The following is an 8,376-nucleotide window of genomic DNA, read 5'->3' as shown; positions in this document are numbered from 1 at the left end:
ATTCTTCCAGGCATTCCTCCAAGAATTCCTCGGGGTTTCCTCCAGAAATTTCTTCCTAAATTTTTCCAGGAAAATTCCAGGAATTCCTATAGAAATTCATACAAGGATGCTTTCAGTAATTTCTCAAAGAGTCCCTCCAGGAATGCCTCCCAGAGTTCCTCCAAGATTTCCATCGAGGATTCCTCTAGGAATTATTCTGGGAATTCCTCCAAGGATTATTCCAAGAAACCTTCCTGGGATTCCTCTTGAAATTTCTTCACAATTTCTTCCAGAAATTCCTCCAGAAATTTCTTCTGGGAGTCTTCCTGGAATTCCTCCAGGAATTTCTCCGAGGATTCATCCAGAAATCCTCCGGGGGTTCCATTATGAATATGAATTCGATGATTCACCCGGGAATTCTTCCAGAAATTACCACAAAACATTTCTCCAGGAACTCTTCCGTGAATTCCTTCAGGACTCCTTTAGGGATTCTTCTAGGAATTTCTCTAAGGACTCCTCCAGGATTCCAGGATTCCTCTGAGAATTCCTCCGGGAATTCTTCCAGGCAATCCTCCAACAGTTCCTCCGAGGATTCGTCCGATGGTTTCGAGAGAAATTTCTCCAGAAGAGGATTCCTCCAGGAATTCCTTCGGGGATTCCTCCAGGAATTCCTTCGGGGATTCCTCCAGGAATTCCTTCGGGGATTCCTCCAGGAATCCCTTCGGAGATTCCTCCAGGAATTCCTTCGGGGATTCCTCCAGGAATCCCTTCGGAGATTCCTCCAGGAATTCCTTCGGGGATTCCTCCAGGAATTCCTTCGGGGATTCCTCCAGGAATTCCTTCGGGGATTCCTCCAGGAATTCCTTCGGGGATTCCTCCAGGAGTTCCTTCGGGGATTCCTCCAGGAATTCCTTCGGGGATTCCTCCAGGAATTCCTTCGGGGATTCCTCCAGGAATTCCTTCGGGGATTCCTCCAGGAATTCCTTCGGGGATTCCTCCAGGAATTCCTTCGGGGATTCCTCCAGGAATTCCTTCGGGGATTCCTCCAGGAATTCCTTCGGGGATTCCTCCAGGAATTCCTTCGGGGATTCCTCCAGGAATTCCTTCGGGCGTAGTGATGTACCGAATATTCGGCCAGCCGAATATTCGGGCCGAATATCAGCCTTTTTTCGATTTTGCCGAATATTCGTTTAGCCGAATATTAAATGTATTATTCGGCCGAATATGCCGAATAGGCCGAATAATGACTAAACATAGCAACAACACGCTGAATCAAGAATTCAATTAATTGTAAAGTGGATTTTCGGGGCATTTTATTTGAGAAAAGTTACCTTTTCTGTGATGTAAAAACGTTTCTGAAGATCATGGCTGTCAAATTGTACTTCCTTGTAAACGATCTTGCCATCCATAATAAATTTATGAGATTTTTAACAAGAAAATCGGCCGAATATCTGACCAACTATTCGGCCGAATATACGGCCGAATATTCGTTTCGCCGAATATTGAAATTTGAAATATTCGGTATTCGGCTGAAGGCCGAATAGTACTATTCGGTACATCACTACTTCGGGGATTCCTCCAGGAATTCCTTCGGGGATTCCTCCAGGAATTCCTTCGGGGATTCCTCCAGGAATTCCTTCGGGGATTCCTCCAGGAATTCCTTCGGGGATTCCTCCAGGAATTCCTTCGGGGATTCCTCCAGGAATTCCTTCGGGGATTCCTCCAGGAATTCCTTCGGGGATTCCTCCAGGAATCCCTTCGGGGATTCCTCCAGGAATCCCTTCGGAGATTCCTCCAGGAATTCCTTCGGGGATTCCTCCAGGAATTCCTTCGGGGATTCCTCCAGGAATTCCTTCGGGGATTCCTCCAGGAATTCCTTCGGCGATTCCTCCAGGAATTCCTTCGGCGATTCCTCCAGGAATTCCTTCGGCGATTCCTCCAGGAATTCCTTCGGGGATTCCTCCAGGAATTCCTTCGGGGATTCCTCCAGGAATTCCTTCGGGGATTCCTCCAGGAATTCCTTCGGGGATTCCTCCAGGAATTCCTTCGGGGATTCCTCCAGGAATTCCTTCGGCGATTCCTCCAGGAATTCCTTCGGCGATTCCTCCAGGAATTCCTTCGGCGATTCCTCCAGGAATTCCTTCGGCGATTCCTCCAGGAATTCCTTCGGCGATTCCTCCAGGAATTCCTTCGGGGATTCCTCCAGGAATTCCTTCGGGGATTCCTCCAGGAATTCCTTCGGGGATTCCTCCAGGAATTCCTTCGGGGATTCCTCCAGGAATTCCTTCGGGGATTCCTCCAGGAATTCCTTCGGGGATTCCTCCAGGAATTCCTTCGGGGATTCCTCCAGGAATTCCTTCGGGGATTCCTCCAGGAATTCCTTCGGGGATTCCTCCAGGAATTCCTTCGGGGATTCCTCCAGGAATTCCTTCGGGGATTCCTCCAGGAATTCCTTCGGGGATTCCTCCAGGAATTCCTTCGGGGATTCCTCCAGGAATTCCTTCGGGGATTCCTCCAGGAATTCCTTCGGGGATTCCTCCAGGAATTCCTTCGGGGATTCCTCCAGGAATTCCTTCGGGGATTCCTCCAGGAATTCCTTCGGGGATTCCTCCAGGAATTCCTTCGGGGATTCCTCCAGGAATTCCTTCGGGGATTCCTCCAGGAGTTCCTTCGGGGATTCCTCCAGGAATTCCTTCGGGGATTCCTCCAGGAATCCCTTCGGAGATTCCTCCAGGAATTCCTTCGGGGATTCCTCCAGGAATTCCTTCGGGGATTCCTCCAGGAATTCCTTCGGGGATTCCTCCAGGAATTCCTTCGGGGATTCCTCCAGGAATTCCTTCGGGGATTCCTCCAGGAATTCCTTCGGGGATTCCTCCAGGAATTCCTTCGGCGATTCCTCTAGGAATTCCTTCGGCGATTCCTCCAGGAATTCCTTCGGCGATTCCTCCAGGAATTCCTTCGGCGATTCCTCCAGGAATTCCTTCGGCGATTCCTCCAGGAATTCCTTCGGCGATTCCTCCAGGAATTCCTTCGGGGATTCCTCCAGGAATTCCTTCGGGGATTCCTCCAGGAATTCCTTCGGGGATTCCTCCAGGAATTCCTTCGGGGATTCCTCCAGGAATTCCTTCGGGGATTCCTCCAGGAATTCCTTCGGGGATTCCTCCAGGAATTCCTTCGGGGATTCCTCCAGGAATTCCTTCGGGGATTCCTCCAGGAATTCCTTCGGGGATTCCTCCAGAAATTCCTTCGGGGATTCTTCCAGGAATTCCTTCGGGGATTCCTCCAGGAATTCCTTCGGGGATTCCTGCAGGAATTCCTTCGGGTATTCCTGCAGGAATTTATTCGGGTATTCCTGCAGGAATTCCTTCGGGGATTCCTGCAGGAATTCCTTCTGGGATTCCTCCAGGAATTCCTTCGGGGATTCCTGCAGGAATTCCTTCGGGGATTCCTGCAGGAATTCCTTCGGGGATTCCTGCAGGAATTCCTTTGGGGATTCCTCCAGGAATTCTTTCGGGGATTCCTCCAGGAATTCCTTCGGGGATTCCTCCAGGAATTCCTTCGGGGATTCCCCCAGGAATTCCTTCGGGGATTCCTCCAGGAATTCGGGGTTTCTTCCAGGAACACTTTCGAGGGTTCCTCTAGGAATTCCTTCGGGTATTCCTCCAGAAAATCAGGTCATTCCTTAAGCAGTTCCTTCGGAGAGTCCTCCAGAAATCCCTTTGGTGATACCTCCAACAAATCCTTCAGAAATTCTATTATGCCTCTCAAGAAAAATCAGAATATGGCGATTATCTGCCTCTGGCTTCTGATATTAGCGCGACAGTCACTAATCATAACAGCGTCACCAGATTTAAAAGTGTTTAATTCCACTATATGGGGTTTGACAGCAAGAACACTCATTCCTCTGAGCTACTCTTACCGTTCGTCACAAATACATACAAAAACATCTGTCACTTCGCAAAACCCACGTGCTTTTGTTTTTGGCGGGATCACTTTTTCTTTTGTTTTGCCTTGCGACTGTCATGCGGCGGTATGCCTTGCGAGCGTACGACCGCCGCAGGACTCTAATAAAAGATAAGCGCGACAATATCGGGGCTCCTGGAGAAATCCCCGGAGGAATTCCTGAAGGAATCCACTAAGGAATTCCTGAAGGATTCCACTAAGGAATTCCTGTAGGAGTTCCTTAAAGAATCCCGGGAGAAATACCTGAAGGAAACCCTGGAGGAATTGCTTGAGGGATACCCGGAGGCATCCTCAGAGGAATACCTGGAGGAATTCTTGAAGGATTGCCCGGAGTAATCCCTTTAGGAACTTCTGGATGAATCCCCGTTGGAGTTCTTGGAGGAATCCCTGGGAGAAGCTCTGGAAGAACTCCTGGAAAAATTTCTACAGGAATTTCCGGAGAGTTTCTTGTAGGAATTCTTGAAGGAATCCTCGGCGAAATCCCCGAAAGTATTCCTGGAGCAACCCCCGAATGAATTCCTGGAGGAATTAATTGTGAAAATCCTGGAAGAATTTGGAACAAATTTCTGGAGTAACTCCGGAAAGAGTTCCTTGATGAAACTCTTGAAAAATAATCTGGAGAAATTACTGAAGATTTTCTGGAGACTCATGGAAAAGTTTATGGAGAAACTCCTGGAAGTATTCGTGGAGAAATTGCGTGGAGAAATCCTGGAGGAATTGATGGAAGAATACCAGGAGAAATTTCTGGAAGAATTCCTGAAATAGTTATTCCGTGATTTCCCGGAGTAATTCCTAGAGAAATCTCCGAAGGAATTCCTGGAGGAATCCCGGAAGGAATTTCTGGAGGAATCCCGAAAGGAATTCTTGAAGGAATCTCCGAAAGATTTCTTGGAAGCATCCTCGAAGGAATTCTTGGACCGAAGGAGTTTTTGGATGAATCCTCGGAGAAATTCCTGGAGGAATCCCCGGAGGAAATATTGTAAGAATCCCTGTAGTATTTCCTGGAAGGATACCTGGAAAAATTCCTGAAAGAATTTCTGGAAGAAATCCTGGGGGAATTCCTGGAGGAATCTCCGAAAAAATTCATGGAGCTATTCCCGGAGGAACCCCTGGAGAAATTTCTGGAGGAGTCCCCAAAGGAATTCCTGGAAGACTCCCAGAAGAAATTTCTGGAAGAATTTCTGGAAGAATTTCTGAACAAATTTCAAGAGGAATCCCAGGAGGATTTCTTGGAATAATCCTTGGAGAAATTCCCAGAATAATTCTTAGAGGAATTCTCGATGGAAATCCTGGAGGAACTCTGGGAGGAATTCCTGGAGGAACTCTTTGAGAAATTACTGGAAGCATCCCTGTATGAATTTCTGTAGGAATTCCCGAAGGAATTCCTGGAAAAAATTAGAAAGAAATTTCTGGAGGAGTTTCTGGAAGAATTTCTAGCTAAATTCCTGGAAGAATTCCAGGAAGAATTATTGGAAGAAATCGTGGAGGAATTTTGAAAGAATTCTTGGAAGAATTCCTAGAAGAATTTCTGGAGGATTTTTTTGACGAATTTCTGGAGTATTTTGTGAAAAAATTCCAGGAATAACTGCTGGAAGAACTTCTGGAGAAATTCCCGAGGAATCCCTGAAGGAATTCCTGAAGGAATCCCCGAAGGAATTCCTGGAGGAATCCCGAAGGAATATCTGAAGGAATCCCGTAAAGAATTCCTGGAAGGATCCACTAAGGAATTCCTGGAGGAATCTCCGAAGGTATCCCTGGAGGAATCCCCAAAGGAATTCCTGAAGGAATCCCCGAAAGAATTTCTGGAGGAATCCCCGAAGGAATTCCTGGAGAAACCCGAAGGTATTCCTGGAGGAATCAACGAAAGAGTTCCTGGAAGAATCCCCGAAATAATTCCTGAAGGAATCCCCGAAGGAATTCTTGAAAGAGTCCCCGAATGAGTTCCTGGAGGAATCTCGAAGGAATTCCAAGAGGAATCCCGTTAATAATTCCTGGAATTCCTGGAGGAATCTCTGAAAGAATTCATGAAGGAATCCCCGAAGGAATTCCTGGAGGAATCCCCGAAAGAATTCCTGGAGGAATCCCCGAAGGAATTCCTGGAAAAACCCGAAGGTAATCCTGGAGGAATCCTCGAAGGAATTCCTGGAGGAATCCCCGAAAGAGTTCCTGGAAGAATCCCCGAAAGAATTCCTGAAGGAATCTCCGAAGGAGTTTCTGGAGAGATCCCGAAGGAATTCCTGGAAGAATCCCGTAAAGAATTCCTGGAAGAATTCACGAAGAAATTCCTGGAGGTATTCCCGAAGAAATTCCTGGAGGAATCCCCGAAGGAATCCCTGGAGGAATCCCCGAAGGAGTTTCTGGAGGAATCCCCTCCTGGAGAAATTTCTAAAGAAAACTTTGAGGGAACTCCTAAAGGAATCCAGGAGAAATCCATAAAGCAATTTCTGGAGAAAGCCTTCCAAAAACTCCTGAGGAAGCTCCCCAAGGAATTTCAAGACAAATCTCTGAAAGAACTTCTGTAGAAAACCGTGAAGGAACTGCCCGAGAAATACTTTTAAAAATGTGTGGAGGAATGAACTCCAGTAGGAATCCCTGGAAGTACTCCTGGAAGAATGCCCGATGGAACTGCTGAAGAAAACTTAGAAGGAGCTCCTGGACAAATCCATGAAGAGCCTTCAGATGGAAGTAGGTTAGGTTAGACAGATCTGCAGTTCGAGGCTGGTTTATCTGTTCCTGAATCTCTTCTCTGGTTTCTGAAAACTCCTGGAGGATACCTTCAAATGTTCCTGGGGGAATACCTGAAGGAACTCCTGGAAAAACCTTCTTATTTAGAATATCCTGGAAAGATTTCTGCAGAAGTTGCAGAAGGAACACAAGGAAAAAATCTGCAAAAACTACTGCAGAAATTCTTGATGGAACTCCTGAGGAATCTTTAAAAGTACTAAAAAACTAAATATAATAGGTAATCCCTGGAATTCCCTGAAGGAGCTTCTATAGAAATTGCTAAAGAGCTTCTTCAAAAAAGTCCTACAAGTTCGGTATTTTAGATGTCATGGTTCAACATTCAAATTCCCGAACAGTGGAACCGAGATTGAGTATGTGAAGCAATTTCTTGAAGGAATTCCTGGAGGAATCCCTTTAAGAACTATTGGAGATGGAGAAATCTCTAAATGAGCTCCACGATGTCAGATGTCCGACTGAGTCACAAACGAAATTCCTGGAAGGATTTTTGGAGGAATGACAAATGAAATTCTACCAGTTAATTTACAGAGAAATTATTGCTTAATGTATTTACTACATCTTTTAAAATAATTTTAGCAGTTACCTAACTATTGTGGCTATCAAAGCTATAGATTGTGGATTTTTGTATTCCAATATGTGATAAAGAAACAAGCATAACAATTTTTTAAAATTTTCATTACTTTTTTATGGTTTCAGGATTTCGACGTATCCAAGGAATGGTGAAGGACACAAGGATTGAAGCAGCAAGGAGCAAATGCGGAGTTTTAAATTAAATACAGTTTAACCAACATCTATAATATGTCTTGAAAATCTATGTTTCCATAAAATGAAAATAAAAAAATAAATAATAACAAAATAAAAATATATCATATAACGCTAACTTCGCTTGGTTGAAACGGACTATAGAACAGTTCCGCGATATAAAATAAAACACTTGTAATCCAGATTTATCTAACCTTGCGATCTCAGAAGATTAGATCTAATAAGGTTTACCACGTCCTCCCGGGTAAAGAATGTACATCAAAGTCCTCTCGAGTTTTGTGGTGCAGCAAAACGCATCTGCTCTGTTAGGTCACTCTCCAAAAGGCTGGACGGGGACGATGGGTGAATCGTCCGCCATTGCTTTGTTGTTAGTAAGATGCAAATCTCAACTTCTACTTCGTATTATTTATTGACCAGAAATTTGCTCTCTAGTGGTGCACAATCGAATAAAGTTTCAGCTACGCCAGAGCAGTAGAAATTGATTTTTGCATCTTCAAAATCACGAGCCAAATTGTTAGAAAAAGAGGTAAGATAGCAAAAATTACACGTTCCGTTCGGCCTTGATGGATTCATTTCAGCAGTCGCACTAGAATTTGTCTTCCGAAAGATTCTTATAATTCTATCAAGGAAATTCTATCTGAAATTCTGGAAGAATTTTCTGAACTTTTTTGCAAGCAGAAAGACCCGAAGGAATCCTTTGAGCAGCTCGTGGAACAAACCCGAAAGAAGTCCTGAAGGATACCGAAAGGATTCATGGAAGTATATCAGACCAAATATCGGAAGAAATTTAGGAGAAATCACAAAAGGGGACTCTTCTTTCTTCCTCTCGCTGCTCCGTATGAGCATTCATTTTTACAGCTTTCGGGCTGCGCACCTACCTACTTGTAAAAATCTATTTTCAATACCACCATTGCTAATTCCGTTTTCCCG

Source organism: Aedes albopictus, chromosome 3, assembly GCF_035046485.1.
Source record: "Aedes albopictus strain Foshan chromosome 3, AalbF5, whole genome shotgun sequence".
Classification (NCBI taxonomy): domain Eukaryota; kingdom Metazoa; phylum Arthropoda; class Insecta; order Diptera; family Culicidae; genus Aedes; species Aedes albopictus.
Note: the sequence above shows the minus strand (reverse complement) of the source record.